We start from the raw sequence: 11,736 nt of genomic DNA on the forward strand, positions 1-11,736 counted from the left end.
AGCATGTGGTGTATAATGTATAGTAACTGTATAACCCTGATAGCACAGCAGCTGGATATGTGATATATAAGTTACTGTACAGTATAGCAGCATATGGTATATAATCTATAGTAACTGTATAACCCTGATAACACAGCAGCTGGATATGTGATATATAAGTTACTGTACAGTATAGCAGCATATGGTATATAATCTATAGTAACTGTATAACCCTGATAACACAGCAGCTGGATATGTGATATATAGGTTACTGTACAGTATAGCAGTCAGCATGTGGTGTATATTGTATAGTAACTGTATAACCCTGATAACACAGCAGCTGGATATGTGATATATAGGTTACTGTACAGTATAGCAGTCAGCATGTGGAGTATAATGTATAGTAACTGTATAACCCTGATAGCACAGCAGCAGTTTATAGATACAGGATGGAACTGCAGATCTCCATAATGCAGTAGTGTAGTACAACAGGCTAGAATAGAGAAGCAGGGCTGCTGTCAGAGGTCTGTATGATCACATGACAGGGAAGGGGGTGGGTTTAGCATGGACCAATCAGGACTGACAGACTGCAGGGAGCATGAAGGAATGAGCAGGGCAGATGTGGGCACAGTATAGCAGCACTCTCTGTTCGGGGAGAGAGGGGTTACAGCTATGGAGAGATTACCCCCACAGTCCTGTCCCCAGATGTAAGCCCCAGCCTGAAGTGGGTCTGCCATGATTTGGAAGGTGAGAGAGACTTCCTGGGTCAAAGTACAAGGCTGTAGACCCCGCTATGCAGACCATGCCCCTCCCCCACTCCCCCTTCCACCCAGTACAGGGAGCTCTTAAACCAAAGCAATGCTCTTAAACCAAGTTACAAATTTGAAAAACTGTGAGCTCTTAAACCAAAACGCTCCTAAACCAAGTTACTCTTAAACCAAGGTACCACTGTATATACACATATATAGACAGGTATCAGTGATCTGGAGGAGGTATCTATTATATATGTATACACTCCTCTGTATATATGTGTGTATCTCTAATACAATGAACCAGCTGAGACCTCCCAATGCCTCCTGCACTCACTTCTCCCTGTTTTATCCCTATAGTCTGCAGAAAGCGTCTTGCTATGTAAGTACCTCCATCTCCCCGCTATTACCCCGACCATCCCCCGTCACCCTCTGCCAACATCACACCCTGCCACCCTCCACCATGTCACCCCCTCTGCCGCTATCCACCCTCTCCGCTGCCGCTATCCTCTATTCCCCCCCCCCATCATGGTGGAGGGGTTGGATGTCACTTATATTGAATATCCTAGTAAATCTCGTCTGTTTCTTCCTCTCTAGCTGTAGATGACAACAAACCCTGGTAAGTAAGTCTTCCTCCTGGTTGCGTCTCTGGCGGCCGTTGTTACCTCAGTTAGAGACGAGATGTGAGGGCGGCTCCGTTATTCTCATTCTCTTCTTTTCTCTGTAACAGGATTGAGGATGAGGACGAGGGACCGGATGAGACGTGAGTAACAAATATGGCGGCTTCTGTGTTGTGGAGACTTGTGCTATGTTTCTTACCATGGCTTCTCCTGCAGGTGGATCTCCGCTGTGCGCTCGGCCCCTCAGGTTTTCTGGTATGGTGGTCTCCTCATTATACACGGATAGAGAATATTTTCTGTAGATTCTGTTTTGTTCTGTTCTCCTAACCCCAGTTCTCTTCTCTACCAGTGATGGCTACATAGAAAAAAACATCTGGGTTCCCCGTCTCCAACCCATAAGGTAGGACCCCAACCTCTCCTATCCACATCCCATGGTGCGCTCCCCTTACACTGGTACTAGAGCGCAGAGAACCTTCCGGAATAGGTTTCTAAAAGGTTCTCTAGGGTCGGCTCCATGTACCCTGTCATTCTATTCATTCACTGGACTGAGGACCCCATTCTCCTGATCAGTGGGGGTCTCTGAGCTCAGACCCCCCACTAATGACTCCCAGTCTTTATAGTGTTAAATATGGGATGATTTGTGTTTTAGGGAGGAATCAAAAAGAGATTTTGAAAGGGAGCTCAAGCCTGAAAGCAAGATGGAGCGTTTTGCTCGCAAGAAGGAAGAGCGAGTGAAGCTTCTGGCTATGTAAGTGGATGGAGTAAACCGCCAGAGTAAACCGCCATATAGACACATAGATGACACCGCCATATAGACACATAGATGGCACCGCCATATAGACACATAGATGACACCGCCATATAGACACATAGATGACACCGCCATATAGACCCCACACTGCCCCAGGGGAGACATTAATATAAAACCTGTCTGCGCACACATGTGCCATCTAGTGGTGTTGGTCATATGGCATATCCTGCCGGGCACCAGGGGTAACCCTTAGTCTTGCAATAACCCTGATTGTGTATAATATGGTAAATGTACAGAGTCCTAATGTCTCCCGCTCTTTATATAGTTACATATAAGGGGATTTGTGTTATGTACAATAGGGAGAAGATAATGCTGGAAAAGCAGCGAGAGGCCGAGAGGCAGATGGAGAGCAGGATGCAGCGTGAGGCTCAGAAGAAAGAGAAAAGAGAGAGACGTCTGGCCATGTAAGTGGATGGAGTACACCAACACCGACACATAGATGACACCGCACTACCCCAGGGGAGACATTAAAGGGGTACTCCGGGCAAAATGTATTTTTAAATGTTATTACTAAGGAAAGTTCTACAAATATATAATATACACTAATTATGGGAAATGCACATATAGTACTATTTCCCTCAATTTAGTAAATCTGGCAGACTCGCTTCCTTTTTTTTTTTTTCTTTTTTCTTACTTTTGTTTTCTTTTTTCTTATCTTTAATTTTAACAATTTACAAACATCCAGCATAAAACACTTAATATTTACCCCAACCCGGCATCTTCACTTCAACAAGATCACATTTCATCCACATCTCCATAACAAGACAATAACCACTTTTCCATAATGTTGTCATTTCTCTGTGTGGGTAAACCTGCAGGGCGCCTATCTTATCTACCTACTACCTTTGTTTATTACCCTTCACCCCTTATATCTCCCATCACTCCTACCTTCAGGTAGCAGGATGGCCGCACCCCCCCAGCGCCAAGGGCCGGAGAACCGGGCCAGGCAGGGCAGGAGGACCCATCCCCGCCTCAACCACAGCACTGTATAAAAAAACATCTTAGTCAACTAAAACAGATAAACCACAACCGCCCTTCTAGCTCTTTTCTCCGCCAGTTCACCCCCTTCCAAAGGGCCCCACTGGCTGATTCCGAGCCAAATCTCAGTCACACCCGTTGTCCACGGACCCATGCCTCCAGATCCTATGAGCAATTGTCCCGTCCACTCCGGAAGTTCCCACTGCCCATCTATTATGGAAAGCAGTCACCCCCAGACGGTCAGGTTCAACACACCAGGCTTACTTAAAAAATAGTGACGTCACGTCAAGTGTAGGGTCCAGCAGGGGGCGCATGTAGAAGTAGATTAGAATTAGAATAGACGCCTTCTCCCTCCCTCGGCCTATCTCTCGCCCCGGTCCTATTACACCTGCTGCCCGGTTCCAGGCAACGGGGTGAGCGCTCCCAAGGAGAAGCACTCACCCGCCACCCGCTCTCGGCGGGGTAAGCGCTGAGGCCCAGGGGGAGACTCTTTCAGAGGACGGGAGGTGCAGAAGGGGTGAGCGTCAGATAAGGAGCGCTCACCCCGCTGCCTGGAACCCGGCAGCAGGTTAATAGGACCGGGGCGGGAGATAGGCCGAGGGAGGGAGAAGGCGTCTACTCTAATTCCAATCTACTTCTACATTTTGCCCAGAGTACCCCTTTAATATAAAACCTAATATAAAGCCATCTAGTGGTGCCGGTCATATGGCATATCCTGCCGGGCACCAGGGGTAACCCTCAGTCTTGGAATACCCCTGATTGTGTATAATATGGTAAATGTACAGAGTCCTAATGTCTCCCGCTCTTTATATAGTTACATATAAGGGGATTTGTGTTATGTACAATAGGGAGAAGATAATGCTGGAAAAGCAGCGAGAGGCCGAGAGGCAGATGGAGAGTAGGATGCAGCGTGAAGCTCAGAAGAAAGAGAAGAGAGAGAGACGTCTGGCCATGTAAGTGGATGGAGTACACCAACATACAGACACATAGATGACACCGCCATATAGACACTGCACTGCCCCCAGGGGAGACATTAATAGGGTAGTTCACCAAATGTTTTTTTTTTTTTCCAAATAAACTGATGCCATAAAGTGCCAGAAATTATCAGCCGCTGTATGTCCTGCAGGAAGTTGTGTATTCTTTCCAGTTTGACACAGTGCTCTCTGCTGCCACCTCTGTCCATGTCCGGAACTGTCCAGAGCAGCTGCAAATCCCCATAGAAAACCTCTCCTGCTCTGGACAGTCCCTGACATGGACAGAGGTGGCAGCAGAGAGCACTGTGTCAGACTGGAAAACACAAAGGGCCACTGAGCCCACTAGAAGCGAGGTTAGCCCCACAAGGAAATAAAACGTAACTTATTATCAAGTGATGTTTATAGAAGCGTGAAGTTAAGACCCCCAGACTGGCCGCCCTATCATACACTGTGTATATCCGCCTATCAGGTGCTAATAGAGAGTGCAACACTGTGTTAGCCGCAGACTATCTCTATAAGCACCTGATAGGCGGATGTACACAGTGTATGATAGGGCGGCCAGTCTGGGGGTCTTAACTTCACGCTTCTATAAACATCACTTGATAATAAGTTACGTTTTATTTCCTTGTGGGGCTAACCTCGCTTCTAGTGGGCTCAGTGGCCCTTTGTGTTAAAGTGTCACTGTCGTGAATTTTTTTTTTTGCAGAAATCAATAGTCCAGGCGATTTTAAGAAACTTTGTCATTGGGTTTATTAGCCGAAAAATGCATTTTTATCATGAAAAATCAGTTTGAAGCTCTCCCCCCTGTCTCATTGTTCTCCTATGGAGAGAGCTAAAGAAAAGACCAAAACAGGACAACAAAGAGTTAATCTACAAATCCCTCACCCGTTATCTCCTGGGACAGTCACCAGTGACCTGTCTGAGCTCAGATTACAGCTGTCACCCAGCTCCGTGCCTGTAATCCTCTGTTATCTGCTTTCTGCTGCCGGCTAACTCCCTCCTTCCTCCTCCCCCCTCCCCTCTCCCTAGAACAGACAGGGGACGTCTCCTGCAACAAGTCACAATTTTCAGATTTTTTGGAGTGGATGAAAAAGAGGAAGGAGGGGGGGACCTGGGAAAAGGCTTTTTACATGCAGATAATGGCAGATTTAACTGTAACTGTACGCCCTGGGTGTTTCTCCCGCTATGAAGCGTGCTCCGGAGCTGAGCGCTCTTCATAGCAGGTGGGGGCCGGCTGCAATCAGCAGCCGGGACCCCACCAGTAATGACACGCTGCAGCGATCACGCTGCCGCGTGTCATTAACTCCTTAAACGCCGCGATCGCGGCGTTTAAGTGTGAGTGACAGGGGGAGTCCCCTGTCACTTACCGATCGGGACCCCCGCAGTGTGACTGCGGGGGTCCCGATAGTTGAAACGGACTGCCGGAGGTCTCTCACCTGCCTCCATGCGGTCCGATCGGCGATCTGCTGCACTGAGCCTGCACAGCCAGGCTCAATGAGCAGATCGCCGATAACACTGATCAATGCTATGCCTATGGCATAGCAATCATCAGTGTAGAAATCAAACTAGTGTATGTACAAGTCTCCCAAAGGGACTTAAAAAAAAAAAAGTTAAAAACACTAACACACTACCCCAAAGCCCCTCCCCCAATAAAAGTTGAAATCACCCCCCTTTCCCATTATATAAATAAAACATATAAAAATAAATAAACAAATAAACATATAATATACCGTAGCGTGCGTAATTGTCCGATCTATTAAAATATAACAAGCGTCATTGTGATCGCTGAACGGCGAACACAGAAACAGGGAAAAAAGTGCGCAGATTACCGATTTTATGTTACATTATATATATAAAAAAATTAATAAAAAGTGATCAAAACGTCCGATCTTCACAAATATGGTATTAATAAAAACTAGAGATCATGGCGGAAAAAATGACACCCCATACAGACCCGTAGGTGAAAAAATAAAACCGTTATAAGCGTCACAATAGGCCCATTTTATTTATAATTAATTGCCAAAAAAAAAGATTTCATTTAAAAAATATATAACATTAGAGAATCTGTGTAACCTGCATATGGTTGTGTTCGGACTGACCTATAGAATAATAGTATCATGTCGCTGTTACCATATAGTGCATTACGTAGACACAGGAACCCCCCAAACGTTACCATATTGCATTCTTTTTTACGATTTCACCAATTTATATCTTCATAAATAATATATTTGGGATTCCGTCATACATGTTATGGTAAAATGAATGACGCCATTACACAGTACAACTATTCCTGTAACAAACAAGCACTTACATGGCTTGTAGATAGAAAACTGAGAGTGCTGGAGATCTTAGAAGGGGAGGAGGGAAAAAACGGAAACACTAAGATCAAAATTTGCACAGTCCACTGGGTCATTTTGGGCCTGGTCCTCAAAGGGTTAAAGGGGTTATCCAGCGCTACAAAAACATGGCCACTTTCTTCCAGAGACAGCACCGCTCTTGTCTCCAGCTTGGGCGGGGTTTTTCTGCTTAGTCCCATTAAAGTGAATGGAGCTTAATTGCAAACCGCACCTGAAGTGGAGACACGAGTCGTGCTGTCTCTGGAAGAAAGCGGCCGTGTTTTTGTAGCACTGGATAACCCCTTTAAGTGTTTCTTCCTAGAACCTGGTCACCCCACTTTGCTGAGCACCATTTTGTATTAGTTATTTAGACTAGAAAGAATATACCACTTCATGCAGGGCATGTAGCAGCTGTTAAGTACTGGAAGACTGGAGATTTTTAAATAGACATGGCAAATCTCTGGCACCAGTAGATTCTTAAATAGAATTTTTTTGAACTACTCCTTTAGTATCAGACCTGTCTGCACACACAGGCGCCATCTAGTGGTGTCAGTCATGGGGATATCCTGCTGCACAATGCCACCACCGGGGGGTATAGGATCCATTACAGCTGCTGCAAAACTACAACTCCCATCAGGCAGATTGTCAGGGCATGATGGGAACGTCTCAGGCTGGAATACAATGCACTGGAGGCAGTCAGGGCACGATGAGAGTTGTAGTTCTGTAACAGCTGAAGAGGCACAGGTTGGGGGTCACAGCATTAGGGATTGTCCTGTTCTGACCAGTTATATGGGCACCAGTAGGCATGGAGCAGGATTCCACTATTGCCCCAAGAGACAGACAGGAGATCCTCAGTGGGGTCAAACTCAGGTCCTCCAGCTGTTCAAAAAAAAAACTACACGTCCCATCATGCCTGGGCAGCCAAGCTTTAGCTTTGGAGGTTGAGGCATGATGGGAATTGTAGTTCTGTAACAGCTGGAGGGCCTGAGTCTGACATGTGCCTAAGGCTAAAGGCCGTCCCGTATACAAGCTCTAACACTGCTGCCCATCCTCAGCATAGACCAGTATGGTGGCATCTATGGGGCCGGGATCAGCGATCAGGAGGAGCAGCAGCACATTGTGCAGAGAGGTCGCCCCCTATGATGTCAGCCGCTCTCTAGAGAGTCGCTCAGTGGGCTCCTCACCCGGGGTCTCTCAGGCTTCATGTCAGCTTGCTTCTTGTTTCTTAGATTAAGATCCATCTTCTGCTGCTGCTGCCGCCCGGCCGTTGTGGAGTAAACCGTGAGTATAGCAGATCCTTCCATTGTCCCTTGTTTTCTGTGTCGGGGGGTGACATCCTCTGGGTCGGGGGGTGACATCCTCTGGGTCGGGGGGCGACATCCTCTGGGTCGGGGGGGGGGGGTTAGGTGACATCCTCTGGGTCGGGGGGCACATAGATTTTATGGCAAAGGCTGTGAATGCAGTGTGACCCTTGCCTTATATCCCCGCTGCTGTATACAGGGGGAACCTTAATGCTCTGTACTTTTGCCTTTAGAGAGTTAGGCCAAGTTCACATTACATATCACTTTGGCCGTTCTGTGACACGGCCAGGGTTACTGAAGATCATCCCGGCCGATGATACAGAACTGGCCGGATCATCTTAATTTCTGATGAATTTGGATGTGGGAGTACACATCCGAGGCCGCATCCGAATTCACCACTGCACACAATGGAGCATGCGGCCGGAGCTGCACGCTCCATTGTGTGCACTGACATGTCTTCTGTGGCCGCTAGCGGTTCTGGCCCGGAGTGTGTACTATGTGTATCCACTCCTGCCGGGATTCCCTCTAGCTGCAGCACAATGTAAGCTAAGTACTAATCACGGCCGTGTTGCAAATCAGAAACAACGGCCGTGATAAATACTTGTGTTTTGTAAACATGGCCTTATAGTGTTACTTGTTTGCACTGTTTATACTGCTATTATGCACTCTAAGTAATAGCTATATGGAATGCACCTCTACGCTTGATAACATTTTTGGCATCTCTTTGCTCCATATAGGCAACACCTGGCAAAAAGTAACACCTGGCAAAAAGTAACACCTGGCAAAAAGTAACACCTGGCAAAAAGTAACACCTGGCAAAAAGTAACACCTGGCAAAAAGTAACACCTGGCAAAAAGTAACACCTGGCAAAAAGTAACACCTGGCAAAAAGTAACACCTGGCAAAAAGTAACACCTGGCAAAAAGTAACACCTGGCAAAAAGTAACACCTGGCAAAAAGTAACACCTGGCAAAAAGTAACACCTGGCAAAAAGTAACACCTGGCAAAAAGTAACACCTGGCAAAAAGTAACACCTGGCAAAAAGTAACACCTGGCAAAAAGTAACACCTGGCAAAAAGTAACACCTGGCAAAAAGTAACACCTGGCAAAAAGTAACACCTGGCAAAAAGTAACACCTGGCAAAAAGTAACACCTGGCAAAAAGTAACACCTGGCAAAAAGTAACACCTGGCAAAAAGTAACACCTGGCAAAAAGTAACACCTGGCAAAAAGTAACACCTGGCAAAAAGTAACACCTGGCAAAAAGTAACACCTGGAAAATGTAACACCTGGCAAAAAGTAACACCTGGCAAAAAGTAACACCTGGCAAAAAGTAACACCTGGCAAAAAGTAACACCTGGCAAAAAGTAACACCTGGCAAAAAGTAACACCTGGCAAAAAGTAACACCTGGCAAAAAGTAACACCTGGCAAAAAGTAACACCTGGCAAAAAGTAACACCTGGCAAAAAGTAACACCTGGCAAAAAGTAACACCTGGCAAAAAGTAACACCTGGCAAAAAGTAACACCTGGCAAAAAGTAACACCTGGCAAAAAGTAACACCTGGCAAAAAGTAACACCTGGCAAAAAGTAACACCTGGCAAAAAGTAACACCTGGCAAAAGTAACACCTGGCAAAAAGTAACACCTGGCAAAAAGTAACACCTGGCAAAAAGTAACACCTGGCAAAAAGTAACACCTGGCAAAAGTAACACCTGGCAAAAAGTAACACCTGGCAAAAAGTAACACCTGGCAAAAAGTAACACCTGGCAAAAAGTAACACCTGGCAAAAAGTAACACCTGGCAAAAAGTAACACCTGGCAAAAAGTAACACCTGGCAAAAAGTAACACCTGGCAAAAAGTAACACCTGGCAAAAAGTAACACCTGGCAAAAAGTAACACCTGGCAAAAAGTAACACCTGGCAAAAAGTAACACCTGGCAAAAAGTAACACCTGGCAAAAAGTAACACCTGGCAAAAAGTAACACCTGGCAAAAAGTAACACCTGGCAAAAAGTAACACCTGGCAAAAAGTAACACCTGGCAAAAAGTAACACCTGGCAAAAAGTAACACCTGGCAAAAAGTAACACCTGGCAAAAAGTAACACCTGGCAAAAAGTAACACCTGGCAAAAAGTAACACCTGGCAAAAAGTAACACCTGGCAAAAAGTAACACCTGGCAAAAAGTAACACCTGGCAAAAAGTAACACCTGGCAAAAAGTAACACCTGGCAAAAAGTAACACCTGGCAAAAAGTAACACCTGGCAAAAAGTAACACCTGGCAAAAAGTAACACCTGGCAAAAAGTAACACCTGGCAAAAAGTAACACCTGGCAAAAAGTAACACCTGGCAAAAAGTAACACCTGGCAAAAAGTAACACCTGGCAAAAAGTAACACCTGGCAAAAAGTAACACCTGGCAAAAAGTAACACCTGGCAAAAAGTAACACCTGGCAAAAAGTAACACCTGGCAAAAAGTAACACCTGGCAAAAAGTAACACCTGGCAAAAAGTAACACCTGGCAAAAAGTAACACCTGGCAAAAAGTAACACCTGGCAAAAAGTAACACCTGGCAAAAAGTAACACCTGGCAAAAAGTAACACCTGGCAAAAAGTAACACCTGGCAAAAAGTAACACCTGGCAAAAAGTAACACCTGGCAAAAAGTAACACCTGGCAAAAAGTAACACCTGGCAAAAAGTAACACCTGGCAAAAAGTAACACCTGGCAAAAAGTAACACCTGGCAAAAAGTAACACCTGGCAAAAAGTAACACCTGGCAAAAAGTAACACCTGGCAAAAAGTAACACCTGGCAAAAAGTAACACCTGGCAAAAAGTAACACCTGGCAAAAAGTAACACCTGGCAAAAAGTAACACCTGGCAAAAAGTAACACCTGGCAAAAAGTAACACCTGGCAAAAAGTAACACCTGGCAAAAAGTAACACCTGGCAAAAAGTAACACCTGGCAAAAAGTAACACCTGGCAAAAAGTAACACCTGGCAAAAAGTAACACCTGGCAAAAAGTAACACCTGGCAAAAAGTAACACCTGGCAAAAAGTAACACCTGGCAAAAAGTAACACCTGGCAAAAAGTAACACCTGGCAAAAAGTAACACCTGGCAAAAAGTAACACCTGGCAAAAAGTAACACCTGGCAAAAAGTAACACCTGGCAAAAAGTAACACCTGGCAAAAAGTAACACCTGGCAAAAAGTAACACCTGGCAAAAAGTAACACCTGGCAAAAAGTAACACCTGGCAAAAAGTAACACCTGGCAAAAAGTAACACCTGGCAAAAAGTAACACCTGGCAAAAAGTAACACCTCTTTTTATTTCTGTAATTTCTGAAATATTGCTCTCTGGTCATTAGGAAATCCCAAGTCTTCACAACTGTCTGAACTTGTCTGGCTGAGTGGCTCACTATCACTGGTAACACGGTCTTCATATAGGACTCCATCCTCTGAACCATCCAAGGCATTACTGATGCCACATTTCTTGAAGGAACTTACAACCGTTTCATCCGTCGTGGCTTGCCATGATGTTTTCACCCCTCACAAACTTTAAATGACTGTGTTCTCCCTGATGTGCGCCCTGAACTGGTGGAGTACTAGTAGGGCAGGTTTCTCAGAAGCCTCCAGGGTGTTTGGATCACACTTTTTCTATCTATTTTTTCATTCCCCCTTCATCCATCCCTCCAGTCTCTCCCATGGACATGGACAATAACTCCACGTGGTGGGATCCCCTCTTTCGGCACGCTTTTGGTATTACTTTGGTGCCATCTGCGCAGCAGGACGACACAACGGTGTAACGGGTTTTCTCGTGTCCTGGGGTCTTCACAGTTCCGGTTTTTGCACCTTTCACATAACCAGTCCTGTTTGATGGAACATCCTGGGTTAATGGGACATCATCCATATTTCCAATCTGACCGATTTGAAAGCCATTTTTCTTTCTTGCATCAATTACAGATTTATGGAAAGACGCAATCTTGGATTCATATTCTTTA

General features: G+C 45.5%; 2 long non-coding RNA genes across 2 annotated transcripts in view; both read left to right on the plus strand.

Moving 5' to 3' along the window:
* LOC138771284 (uncharacterized) overlaps positions 1-1,754 on the plus strand; it is a 7,658-nt gene extending 5,904 nt beyond the window's left edge. The window contains exons 2-6 of the long non-coding RNA XR_011359591.1: positions 1,089-1,110; positions 1,326-1,347; positions 1,459-1,491; positions 1,565-1,603; positions 1,698-1,754. This is a non-coding gene — a long non-coding RNA (uncharacterized lncRNA). The remainder of the gene's footprint in view (positions 1-1,088; positions 1,111-1,325; positions 1,348-1,458; positions 1,492-1,564; positions 1,604-1,697) is intronic.
* A 253-nt stretch (positions 1,755-2,007) lies between these two features.
* LOC138771566 (uncharacterized) lies at positions 2,008-8,570 on the plus strand. Its single transcript, XR_011359645.1, has 4 exons — positions 2,008-2,096; positions 2,459-2,563; positions 7,677-7,728; positions 8,486-8,570. It is a non-coding gene; the product is annotated as an uncharacterized lncRNA (long non-coding RNA).
* Positions 8,571-11,736: the final 3,166 nt, after the last annotated feature.

This window comes from Dendropsophus ebraccatus, chromosome 13 (genome assembly GCF_027789765.1).
Source record: "Dendropsophus ebraccatus isolate aDenEbr1 chromosome 13, aDenEbr1.pat, whole genome shotgun sequence".
NCBI classification, from domain to species: domain Eukaryota; kingdom Metazoa; phylum Chordata; class Amphibia; order Anura; family Hylidae; genus Dendropsophus; species Dendropsophus ebraccatus.